The sequence below is a fragment of the Mustelus asterias genome, chromosome 17 (genome assembly GCF_964213995.1).
Source record: "Mustelus asterias chromosome 17, sMusAst1.hap1.1, whole genome shotgun sequence".
Taxonomy (NCBI): domain Eukaryota; kingdom Metazoa; phylum Chordata; class Chondrichthyes; order Carcharhiniformes; family Triakidae; genus Mustelus; species Mustelus asterias.
This window is the reverse complement of record NC_135817.1, coordinates 32961621-32975509: the sequence shown is the minus strand read 5'-3', so window position 1 is coordinate 32975509 and position 13889 is coordinate 32961621. Positions and strand designations below refer to the sequence as shown.

The 13889-nt window shown below is 44.4% G+C and overlaps 1 protein-coding gene across 13 annotated transcripts in view; it reads right to left on the bottom strand.

Moving 5' to 3' along the window:
• LOC144506416 (dystrophin-like) overlaps positions 1–13889 on the bottom strand; it is a 1861003-nt gene that overhangs the window by 1616223 nt on the left and 230891 nt on the right. The gene's annotated exons all lie outside the window — the stretch shown is intronic.

The window sequence follows — 13889 nt, the reverse complement described above, 5'->3', positions numbered from 1 at the left end:
TAACATCTCCTCCAAATAGATCATAGCAATCTTTGCAACAACTGTACGTGCATTAGTCTATTCTGGTACAGTAATCGACAAGGTCCAACTAAAGGCAAAATACTGCGGACGCTGGAATCTGAAACAAAAACAGAAAATGCTAATAAATCTCAGCAGGTCGGACAGCATCTGTGGAGAGTGAAGAGAGTTAACGTTTCAAGTCTGGATGACCCTTCGTCAGAGCTGGTGTAACTGGCAGTGGCTTTCAGAATGGGTTCTGAAGAGAACACATTTACACAAAGGCACGCATATACACACTCACACATACATACATTTATAGTGTCGCTTGAAAAATCATGATATCCTATGAGGCCCACATAAAATGATAGATTAAACACAACAGGCTGGCTGCTATTTAAGAATTCACACACAGTTACAACATGAAATAAATCAGTACAGACATTGTGTAAGAAGTAGAAAAAAAACTTTTTGCTCTAATTAAAGCACACAAAAGATAGACACTTTCATGTTGTCTCAGATGAGGTACACCACCTGCAGTTACAGCTGTTAATTTACACTGTTGGGGTTGGGTGGGTTGGTTGGGTGGGGGGGGGGGGGGCGCTAAAATCTCAAGCATCATTCTGTCTGAAAGTCAAAAAGCATATGCGTGGAAATGAAAGAATTTCAATTAACTCCATTGACTGAAATGTTCTTGAGGCTCATTCGAGAACAAAGCTTGCCAACAATAAAGGTTACAAAGAACATCTGTATTTGAAAGATACAACATGCACAAAGTATAAAATGTGACTGAAGGCAGCACTGAATTCCAAACAATGCAAATCTCACCGTGATCTTTCTGTTGTGTACTGAGAATGCGTGTGTATTAACAAATCGGAAAAGAGAAGAAACCTTCAAGTATACTTCAAAGAAGTCTCAACATATTAGTAGAAAGTCTAAATAAGGGTTCATTGTGGATATAAAACCATTTATCGCACTGAAAAGTCCTTCAGATATGCGCTCCTTCTCTCTTCACTAAGCACACCAACTTGATGGACAGACTCAACCACTTCAATTTTAGCTGCTGGCAAACCAGCTCACATATCATCAGTGCTGCACCACTGACTGCTAAATGCATGTTTGGCATATGGCAAACTGCAGATGTTCTCGAATCAATTATTTTGTTTATTTATATATGTTTCAAAATGTATACTTTCTTCCAATTGAAGCAGAGTAAAACTTTTAAATGGAGAATTCTTGCTTCTTCATGCGCTGAAAGAGCAGCATTCTTTTACTTCCATACACGGAATCACATTTTCCGACCAATCTGATACTTGGGAATCTTGTAACATATATTACTGAAGCAGCAGCACATCTCAACTTTTTCTCCATCTTTCATGAAGACACTATGAACACATTGTGTGATTTTCTTGTGTTACTCAGGATCATAAATGGGTGACTGATGGACAGAACTTCAGTACAGCAGGATAAAAAGTCATTTCAGATCATTGGGGTGCAATACAGTTTTTAAAATTTATTTATTAGTGTCGCAAGAAGGCTTATATTAACACTGCAATGGAGTTACTGTGAAAATCCACACTCCAGCGTCTGTTTGAGTACACTGAGGGAGAATTTAGCATGGCCTAAGCACCTAACTAGCATGTCTTTCGGACTGTGGGAGAAAACCAATGCAACTGGAGGAAACCCACACAGACACGGGGAGAACACGCAGACTCCGCATAGGCAGTGACTCAAGCCGGGAATCAAAACCAGATCCATGGCGCTGTGAGGCAGTGCTAACCACTGTTGGGAAGGAAGCAGGCAATGGCTTGTTCCTATTGGAACTATACTTCTGGGTCATTAAGTCTGCACCCAGATCAAACCTGCTCCTGAATTGGGATCTCACCTTCTTGGGAGGGTTTTCGGGGAGATGCAGTTCCTCATACAGTCGGGTTGCCCATCATCCTGTATTGCCCTGGGGTCCCCAAGAATTAAAGATTAATCTCCAGAACACTGTTGCAAGCAACCCAGGAGAAAATTTGTTGGGGCAACAGAAGTTGAGCAGTACAAACAGTTTTTTTGAACACTTCTGTATATTTGTTTTCCTTGGACAATTTTATTGAACCCGTACAAATTTACAGAAAACAGTGTGGGGTTTGTGGGGGTGGGGGGATGGGGACTCCAAGAACCCGGGTTCAATTCCAGTCCAAAGATGTGCAGGTTAGGTGGATTGGCCATGCTAAATTGCCCCTTCGTGTCCCTTGATGTGTAGGTTAGGGGAATTAGCAATGGGAAATGTATGAGGTTGTGGGGATGGGGTGATGGAGGGACCCCTGTGTGGGATGCTCTTTCGGAAAGTCACATATCACTTGCTCCAGTACAAACATCTTACGAAGTTAAAGTTTAATTGGAACTATACAAGTAAAATATTGCCATTACAAGTTGTTCTGGCGGCATGCTGGAGTAACTGCATCACAAATCATATCACTTCCCATGTCTATACACACGATAAAGTGGTCTGCAAGGGCAAATAAGTATTGCAACACAGACATGAAGAGTAATAGCCCATAATAATTTTTGGTTAGGTTTCACTTTTAATGTGACATTTTACAGAGGATTCAGAAAAACTACACCAGGCCCAAACATTTTTAAAGTATGTTTTTGGAATTGTGTCAAACTCAGTACAGCTTGCATGACACTGGTTGCTTATGACTCAACTTATGAAGCAAGGAGTGTCCGAGTCAAGCCATTAAATGGTTTCTCAGGCTGAATGCTAAAACAGTAAAGGATCAAAAATAGGGAGGTTGTGTGTCAGTTACACAGGGCATTGGCGTACTGTGTACAGTATAGGACTCCCTGTTTAGGGAAGGATGTAAATGCTTTTGAAGCAGTTCAGAGAAGGTTTACTAGACTAATACCTGGAATGGGCAGATTGTCTTATAAGGAAAGGCTGGACAGGCTGGGCTTGTAACCACTGGAGTTTAGAAGTATAAGAGGCAATTTGATTGAAACATATAAGATCCTGAGGGTATCTGACAGGATGAATATGGAAAGCAACTTTCCTCTTGTGGGAGACCTAGAATTCGGGATCACTGTTTAAAAATAAGAAGTCTCCTATTTGGGACAGTGAAGAGGAAATGTTTTTTTCCCTCAGAGAGTTGTGAGACTTTGGAATGCTCTTCCTCAAGGATGGTTGATGCAGAATCTTTGAATATCTTCAAGGAAGAGGTCGATAGATTCTTGATAAGAAAGGGGGTGAAAGGTTATCGGTGGTAGATCAGAATATGAAGTTGAAGTTAAAATCAGATCAGCCAGGATTTTATTGAGGGGCAGAGCAGGCTCAAAGAGCCAAGAGGCCTACTCCAGCTTCTAATTTATATGTTTCTATTTTACAATTCTGATGATTCTTCTGACAAAATCAACAATTAAATCATAACAGATTTCCAAAATTAATTGCAGAGGTATGCAGTATCATCAGGATAATTTAAGAAATGGAACAAAATATTTTCACTTCAATTTAAAATGTTTATTAATCTAAGGGTTGGCTTATCGGCAACGGAAAAAGAGAAAGGGAAGGTTATGCTTTGGATATGAACCCTTCATCAGAATTAAAAAGTGATAGTTAAGAAAGATGTATGCTGGGGCCAAACAAAAGGAAGGGAAAGAGAAAATGCAGCTGGAGTGATGAGTCAAGAACACTGATCACAAAACAGCAACTGAACAGGTTTGGTCATTTTATTCTGCTTAGATGTTGATGTCATCCATGCCAGGCATTATATACTTAGATCAGGATAAGCTGGACAAGGACATTCATCCCAAGCAACACCTTCCAGTGATTTGTCGAAAGTGGAGGGCTAGTGGCCGACCTCTGGGTGCGATATCATTTCGCCAGCAAGTCAGTGAATCGGAAACATAGGGGGCGATTCTCCCAAAAGTGCTGAATTGGTGGGAAAACTGTTCTAAATCCCAATTGTTCTGTCAGTTCAGCTTCTCACTGAATCTCCGCACTCTATCCACTGAAGAGATCCCAGACATGAATATCATTAAAAGCCCAAGGGGGCTGGGCCTATTCGTGCCGGAGTTTGACAGTTCTGAAGCTCTGCGCATGCACAGTGGCCCAAAACTGTCAACCTCCCGTTTGCTGGCCAGCCCGGGACCACCACAGTGCTGCCCCTCCAGCCCCCCCATGGCCCAATAGCAGCCCCCACAGCAATTCCCGGGCCAGCCCTGACCCCACCTGCCAGAGCTTGTCCCGGAGCACCCCGATGTCCAGGCCCCACCCCCAGCAGTGGTGATCCCCCCACACCCCTCACCCCAACAGAGTCCCCCCCCACTGACACCCCCCCTGGTGTCAGACCCCCCCCCGGAGGCAGGACACCGCCCCCCCCCCCCACCCCGCCGCCCCTGGGGGGCTCCGATTGTCCCCCCTTCATTCTGGCGGGGTCTCCCGCTAGTTCCCTGAACGTGGGGAGCTAGTCTGAATCCCGCCGGAATGAAGTATTCCTGGCGGGGTGGGAGATTCAATTGGGACCTTACCTAATATGCATATTCAAAACAGATTAAAAACAGATTTAAATTACTTACCTGCCTTCCCTCTGGTTTCCAGCGTGGTCTGACCGGCGACTGTTCTCCGGCTTTGGGAGATGCGCATGCATTCCCGGCGCATGCGCAAATCCCCGTTCAAGGCAGCAGACGCACATCTCCCACCGCGACCCAACAGAAAAGTTGCGGGTCGCAATGGGAGAATCACAGCCACAGAAACTAGAAGCAAGAGTAGGCCATTCGGCCCTTTCAGTCTGCTCCGCCATTCATTATGATCATGGCTGATCATTAAATTCAATATCCTGATTCCCCCCCTTCTCTCCATATCCCTTGTTCCCTTTAGCCCAAAAATTGAGGTATACTGAAGAAATAAAGTGAGGAAATGACAATAAAATACACTCAGAACCAGAATACCTTCAGGATTACTGGAGCTAACATGAACCAAAGCCAACCTGGATCAGGTACTGAGCCAGGTTTGGCAAAGAGCCTGATCACATTTGATACTGACTCTGCATCATTCGAGACTGTAAGCCATGGAAGAGGGGAAGGAGACAGGAAAGCAAATTGAGTGGCTTGGGAATTGCTACTTCAGTAGCCTTGAGCAATAACATTTTGCTTAAGAATACAGGTACCCTTGATAACATTTTAACACAGAAGAAATCTTTCCCAAGACCAATGAAGTTTATTGACTCAATCTTGTTTAGTTAATTAAGTCAACTAATAAGATGCTGCTAAAAATAGAGCTGAAGGAAAATCTTGCTGACGTGCTCACTCTGAGCAGCTTCTATCTGTACTTCAACCAGAAACCATTTCAGTTTCATACACATCTGTTCTCGTGCAAGCTAGCCCTCGGAAGGAACCTAGCAAAAGATATGAGATTCCCACACTACAATCCATGACCTTCACCAACCTGCCACCCACCAAAGCAGCTGCTGGATAACAGGGCAAGTTTCAAAAGAATACAATATAACCTCATGAGAAAGAAATTTCTGGCATCGTGCTTTATCTGCTTTCTGAGCAAGACAGAATTCAAGCCAATCAGTGCCAAGATTATTCTGTCTTTGGCCTTGGCACAAACACAAGATGCCAACCCACAATAGTACAAAGAACGCCTCCAGTAAAACTCCTTTAGCCCAATTATGAATCAGAGATGGAAAAGAGGCGTACTTTCATTACCCTGAAATTCTTCAGAGCTCTTTTATCCTTTTCAAAAGTCAATACGACCTTGAACATAAAACTACTTTTCAATTTAACTTTTTATTTGAGCTTTCTCTCCCCCCTTCATTTCTAATTGTACGCGACGTAACCTACTGCACATGCTTTCTCTGCTCACCAGTTTATTAAGCTCCTTTCTGGAGAACAAAGAACAAAGACCAATACAGCACAGGAACAGGCCCTTCGGCCCTCCAAGCCTGTGCCACTTATGTGCCCACTAGACCATTCTTTTGTATCCCTCTATTCCCAGACTGTTCATGTGGCTATCTAGATAAGTCTTAAACGATCCCAGCGTGTCTGCCACAATCACCTTGCTTGGCAGTGCATTCCAGCCCCCCACCACCCTCTGTGTAAAATGCATCCCCCTGACATCTGTATTGAACCTTGCCCCCCTCACCATGAACCCATGACCCCTTGTGTTTGTCACCTCCGACCTGGGAAAAAGCTTCCCACTGTTCACTCTATCTATGACCTTCATAGTTTTATACACCTCTATTAGGTCACCCCTCATCCTCCGTCTTTCCAGGGAGAACAACCCCAGTTTACCCAATCTCTCCTCATAGCTAAGACCCTCCATACCAGGCAACATCCTGGTAAACCTTCTCTGTACTCTCTCCAAAGCCTCCACGTCCTTCTGGTAGTGTGGCGACCAAAACTGGATGCAGTATTCCAAATGTGGCCTAACCATCGTTCTATACAGCTGCAACATCAGATGCCAACTTTTATGTTCTATGCCCCGTCCAATAAAGGCAAGCATGCCATATGCCTTCTTGACCACCCTCTCCACCTGTGCTGCCACCTTTAAGGATCTGTGGACTTGTACACCCAGGTCCCTCTGTGTGCCTATGCTCCTGATGGTTCTGCCATTTATTGTATAGCTCCCCCTTACATTAGATCTACTGAAATGCATCACTTCGCATTTATCTGGATTAAATTCCATCTGCCATTTCTCCGCCCAATGTTCCAGCCTATCTATATCCTGCTGTATTCTCTGACAATGTTCATCACTATCCGTAACTCCAGCAATCTTCGTGTCGTCCGCAAACTTACTGATCACACCAGTTACATCTTCCTCCAAATCATTTATACATATTACAAACAGCAGAGGTCCCAGTACAGAGCCCTGCGGAACACCACTAATCACAGACCTCCAACCGGAAAAAGACCCCTCCACTGCTACCCTCTGTCTTCCATGGCTAAGCCAGTTCTCCACCCATCTAGCTAGCTCACCTTTTATCCCGTGAGATTTAACCTTTTGCACCAGCCTGCCATGAGGGACCTTGTCAAACGCTTTACTAAAATCCATATAGGTGACATCCACGGCCCTTCCCTCGTCAATCGTTTTTGTCACCTCCTCAAAAACCTCAACCAAAATTGTGAGGCATGACCTCCCTCGTACAAAACCATGCTGTCTATCGCTAATGAACAAAGAACAAAGAACAGTACAGCACAGGAAACAGGCCCTTCGGCCCTCCAAGCCTGTGCCGCTCCTTGGTCCAACTAGGCCAATCGTATGTGTCCCTCCGTTCACAGGCTGCTCATGTGACTATCCCAGGTAAGTATTAAACGATGTCAGCATGTCTGCCTCCACCACCCTACTTGGCAGCGCATTCCAGGCCCCCACCACCCTCTGTGTAAAAAACATCCCTCTAATATCTGAGTTATACTTCGCCCCTCTCACCTTGAGCCCGTGACCCCTCGTGATTGTCACTTCTGATCTGGGAAAAAGCTTCCCATCGTTCACCCTATCTATCCCCTTCATAATGTTGTACACCTCTATTAGATCTCCCCTCATTCTCTGTCTTTCCAGGGAGAACAAGCCCAGCTTACCCAATCTCTCCTCATAGCTAAGACCCTCCATACCAGGCAACATCCTGGTAAACCTTCGCTGCACTCTCTCTAACGCCTCCACGTCCTTCTGGTAGTGCGGCGACCAGAACTGGACACAATACTCCAAATGTGGCCGAACCAGCATTCTATACAGCTGCATCATCAGACTCCAGCTTTTATACTCTATACCCCATCCTATAAAGGCAAGCATATCATATGCCTTCTTCACCAGCTTCTCCACCTGTGTTGCCACCTTCAAGGATTTGTGGACTTGCACACCTAGGTCCCTCTGTGTTTCTATACTCTTGAGATTATTCTGTATTATTTCTGTACTCTTGATGTTATTCAGTTCTAAATGCACATATATCCTATCTCTAAGAATCTTCTCCAACAACTTCCCTACCATGGACGTCAAGCTCACTGACCTATAATTACCCGGGTTATCCTTGCTACCCTTCTTAAATAACGGGACCACATTTGCTGTCCTCCAATCCTCTGGGACCTCACCTGTGTCCAGTGAAGAGACAAAGATTTCTGTTAGAGGCCCAGCAATTGCATCTCTCGCCTCCCTGAGGAGTCTCGGATAGATGCCATCCGGCCCTGGGGATTTGTCTGTCTTAATGTTTCCTAAAAAACCTAACACTTCCTCCCTTGTAATTGAGATTTTTTCTAACAGGTCAACACATCTCTCTGAGACACTACCAGTCAACATGTCCCTCTCCTTTGTGAATACTGATGCAAAGTATTCGTTTAGGATCTCACCTACTTCCTTTGGTTCTCAGCATAATTCCCCTCCTTTGTCCCTGGGAGGTCCGATTCTTTCCCTAACAACCCTCTTGTTCCTAACGTATGTATAAAATGCCTTAGGATTCTCCTTAATCCTGTCTGCCAAGGACATTTCGTGACCCCTTTTTGCCCTTCTAAGTCCCTGTTTGAGTTATTTTCTACTTTCTCTGTATTCCTCCAGTGCTCCATCTGTTTTTAGCTGCCTGGACCTCATGTATGCCTCTTTTTTTCTTTTTGATTAGACCCACAATTTCACTGGTTATCCACGGCTCTCAAATCCTACCTTTCCTATCCTTACTCTTTACAGGCACATGCCTGTCCTGCAGTCCTATCAACTGCTCCTTAAAAGACTCCCACTTGCCAGATGTGGATTTACCCTCGAACAGCCTCTCCCAATCAACAGCCACCAAATCCTGCCTAATCTGGCTGTAGTTAGCCTTCCCCCAATTCAGCACCTTACCCATAGGTCAACACTCATCTTTTTCCATTACTATCCTAAAGTTTACAGAATTGTGGTCACTATTTGCCACATGTTCCCCTACTGCAACTTTAATGACCTGACCGGGCTCATTCCCCAGTACTAGGTCCAGTATAGCCCCCTCTCTAGTTGGACTGTCAACATATTGTTCCAAAGAACCTTCCTGTGCGCATTTTATAAACTCTTCCCCAACCAGGCCCCCAGCCCTAAGCGATTTCCAGTCTATGTGAGGGAAATTAAAATCTCCCACTACAACAACACTATTTTTTCTGCACCTGTCCAGAATCTCCTTACATATCCGTTCCTCAACTTCCCATGGGCTTTTGGAGGCCTGTAGTATACATAGTGACTGCGCCGTTCCTGTTTCTGAGCTCCACCCACAGTGACTCGTTACCTGACCCTTCCATATTGTCCACCCTCTGTACCACTGTAATATGCTCCCTAACCAGCATTGCTACTCCCCCACCCCTCCTCAGCCCTCCTCTGTCTTGCCTAAAACACTTATATCCCGGAATATTCAGCTGCCAGTCCTGTCCTTCTTTTAACCAAGTCTCCGTCACTGCAACCACATCCAAGTTCCACGCAAGCATTAAGGCTCTAAGCTTGTCTGTCTTGCCCGTGACACTCCTTGCATTGAAGCAGATGCACGCCAGACCTCCAGGCCCACTGAGGTCATCCTCCCACAGAATGCCCTTCCTCTTAGATAGCCTTGTCTTGGCCCCAACCTCGTCCCCAGCCTCTATGCTTATTGAGCTATTGTTCTGATCCCCACCCCCCTGCCACATTAGTTTAAACCCACCCGAACCACACTAGCAAAACTCCCAGCTAGGATATTCGTACCCCTCCAGTTTAGAGAATGTTGAGTCTTCTCAGGCATCTCAAGCCCTCGGCTCCCTCATCCATTTCTTTCATGTACGTAACTAGAGCATGAGTTGTTCATGGGAACATCACAAGTGAGCCAAATCAGTCCCATCCCAGCATCTGTACAGTCAGCCAGGTATTTATCAGAGAAGTTTAAATTAAAAAGCACTGTATAAAAATTAAGCGGCACAGATTGGGGCGGTTCTTGCTCTCGGAGAGGTTCCATGGTGTGGCACTGTAAGTCATTTTCCGACAAGCCCTCTCAGTGGGGAGTCTCAGCCCTTGGAAGTGTATCATAGAAATTCAGCTGCACACTGCCATCAATTTTCCAGCTATTTAAAATAATGGTTGTCAAATAAGTGCATCTCACTTTCGAATATGCACTCTCAATGGGCAAACTCCCAGTTATGAGTGAAAGACAGAAAATTTCCTTTCATTATTTTTTCCCCTGAAGCACGATCTGGTTTGATTGCCTCACACATGTAAAAACGGGAGTAAAGACGGTCGATTTCAGAGAACACCAGCAACACAAAGCAGGCACTAGTTGCTTTACATTTTGTAAGCGATAAGGCCTAAAGCCAGTTATGGGCCCTCTCTGCCAAATTCAATACTGAAGAGCTGAACAAGCTCCTTTTGGGATTCTGAGGTAGCCGCAAGGAAAGCACCACCAGACGTTTTATCTCTAATGCTGTAGAGATACAACAGATACTGGCAGCTCACCCAATTACTATCAATACTGCCCATGGCCCATTTTCAAGCCAGCCTTGGCCTCCTCACTTCAGACACACATTACACACCAAAGTTATACCCCCAAGATGACAAAGGGATGGATAAATGGTATTTGTGGCTGAGTTTGAATGTGGTGGGCTGAATGGGCCACGTGCAACAACCTGCATTTATAAAGCACTTGTCATGCACAAATAGATGTTTCAGAGCTCTTTACAGGATGATGGATAGCTAAAGAACACTGCGCAGCAGAGGGGAAAATGAGTCGCAAAGAGGAGTCTGAAGGAAGTTTCTGAACGTGGTGAGGGAGATGGTTAGGTCTAGCACGAGAGATGAATGTTTTAGGGTGGGGACACATTAGCTGAAGAAGCATCTGCCAATGATGGAGCAGAAGGAAATATGATCTGTACAGACAGCAATGTTGAAGAAATACAGGAGTTGCATCAGGACATATGGCTGGAGGAGATTGTTCAGGTAGGGATGTACAAGGCTATGGAAAGATTTAAAAGTCACACCATTTCAAACCCTTTAAAATGTGCCTTACAGTCAGAATTCTGGTTTAAAACTAATGCTGGCGTGCCAACTGTGTGTGGATTTTTCATACTGGCTAATAAATACTTTCTTTTTTAAAGTTTATTTGTTAGTGTCACAAGTAAGCATACATTGACACTGCAATGAAGTTACTGTGAAAATCCCCTAGTCGCCACACTCTGGCGACTGTTCGGGTACACTGAGGGAGAATTTAGCATGGCCAAATAACCTAACCAGCACGTCTTTTGGATTATGGGAGGAAACCGGAGCACCCGGAAGAAACCCACGTTTTCACGGGGAGAACGTGCAGACTCTGCACAGACAGTGACCCAAGCCGGGAATTGAACCCGAGTCCCTGGCGCTGTGAGGCAGCAGAGCTATCCACTGTGCCGCTCTTATCCCTTTGATAAAGTTGTTATTTCCTAATACCCGTGCCATAAGTGTGCGTTCCAAAAGCAAGTTTCTCAGTTAAATGAAGGTTCAACAGAGCCATCTCCATTTGGCTGATGGCCCCAGCACATGGTGGGAGCTCAATTCAGGGTCAGAAAAAATGTCCCCACTTGGGAGTGGACAAACTGTCCACTTCCAGTCCTGATGTCATGAAAATGCCTCAATTGCAGGAATGTGTCAGAGAGCCTTTGTGGCACAGCTCCCTTTGATTTTACTGACCCATCCCTGTCTCCCAGCATGTCTCCTGACCAATAAAATGAGTTACAGTGCGATGCCCGATTTACAGACAAAAGATACATGTAAATTAGTGCAGAGCCCACAAATGTTTTTATGAGTCATTACGGGTCCTGTGACATCTGCCAAACCCAGCAGTTTAATTTGTGAAGGTGACATCTGTTTGCAGTTCACTTGAAAGGTATAGAAGCAGTTATGAAGGAAACCCACTTCAGCAAGTAACATTAAAAAAGATGATACATTTCTGAGGCTCAAGATATATCTTGAGTAGTTTTGGTCTCCTTATATGGTATGCAGTTTTGGTCTCTTATGTGAGGAAGGATGTTCTTGCTCTAGAGGGAGTGTAGAGGTTTCCCAGACTGATTCCTGTAATGGCAGGACTGACGTATGAGGAGCCATTGAGTCAGTTAGGATTGTATTCACTGGAGTTTAGAAGAATGAGGGAGGCTCTCAAAGAAACCTATAAATTCTAACAGGACTGGACAGGGTAGATACAAGAAGGATGTTTCCAATGGTAGGGGTGTCCAGAAACAGAGGTCACAGTCTGAGGATACAGGGTAGATTGTTTAGGTCAGGGAAGAGGAGAAATTACTTCACCCAGAGAGTGGTCAGTCTTTGGAATTCGCTACCACAGAAAGCAGTTGAAACAAAAAACATTGAATGTTTTCAAGAAGCAGTTAGATAAGCAATTGAGGCAAAGGGGATCAAAGGCTATAGGGAGAAGGCAGGATCAGGCTATTGAGCTGGATAATCAGCCATGATCATAATGAATGGTGGAGCTGACTCAAAGGGCCGAATGGCCTACTCCTGCTCCTATTTTCTCTGTTTCTACATTGTGATGCTTTAACTCCACAATGCATTAGTAACGCCATTGAAAACGTTCCTGCCTAGAAGAGTGAGTGGTAGATTGAACCTCTAGGTATGTGTGGAAACATTCAGAGACTGCTGCAGCAGCACCTTACTTGATAACAAAGAATGGAGAGTAGACCAAGGACCGGGGAGGAGGAAGGAGTGTCGATCGGAGGTTCAGGAGTGGAAGGTTGGTCGGAGGCCTCAGTAGGAAAGGAAGTTGATTTGTAGGGAGGTGGCCCAATCATGGCAGCCACCTTAATCCAGAAGCTAGATGTGAAGACAGCTACAGGCATGAAAATGGAGAGACAGTGGCACACTAGTCATGTCACTTGGCTAGTGATCTGGAGGCCCAGGCTAATGCTCTGGGGATGGCAGCTGGTGGAATTTAAATTCAACTGAAAAATCTGGAAAATAAACTTGTATCAGTAATGATAACCATGATAGCTATCACTAATTGTTATATGAGCCCACCCGGTTCACTAATGTCCCAATGTCCAATGTTTTAGCAGTGGAGAAATCTTCATAAGGTTTAAACCCTAGAGTAGCCAAGAACAAAATGCCTTGAAACGCAATTCTAACACCAGACTGTTGCCCTGAGGACAAAATACAGCATACGCTGATTTCTATAAGCCAATTTTATTTTGGGAAGTATATTTTCAATATTAATCAAACTCTGGGGAAAAATGTATGGCAAACATGATCAATAACATAATGGCAAAAGGATAAGGAAATAGGAATCAAGTAGACAGCTTCAGCTGAAGAGCTAACACCGGCACAGGGATGGTGGGCCAAATGACCTCCTCCGAGGCTGCAAATTCAGTGCTTTTAACATGTCATTGAGTCACTTGGCAAATACTTGGCACACAAAGGGCAATGAGCTGCATAGGTCCATGACACACAGCCCCTTTAAGTCAGCATAGAGGGATACCTCCTCTGTGTCAACAAGTGCAAAATGTTAGGCTGCATGCTGACACTGCAACAGCTTCATCTGAAAAAGTCTCGAGCTGATATGAAGCTTATTAAATCTGCTTTTACGCCTCTTAGAAAAATCTAAACCAAATGTCGCTTGGTTTTGTTCAGTGACATCCAAAAGGGAGTACATGTGCGGCACAGATTTATGTTTCCAACATTGAAATTTACTGTAGAAACTCCAGAAATTCAGAACTCCCGTGTTGTTATTGATGCCAAATTTGTTAATTAACTGAAGAGGTTAAGTTAAAAGAAAGTATCTAAACATTTAATTAGCATTAGCTAAATCAATATTACATAATTGTCACACACTCAGAAATGCATAAACCTCACCTTACTTATGATTCAGTCATTTAACTATGTTAAAGGCAGACTAAAATGCAACCATAGTTTACAGCAACAAATTCCTCATTACAACATTGCTATTTTCATTCACATG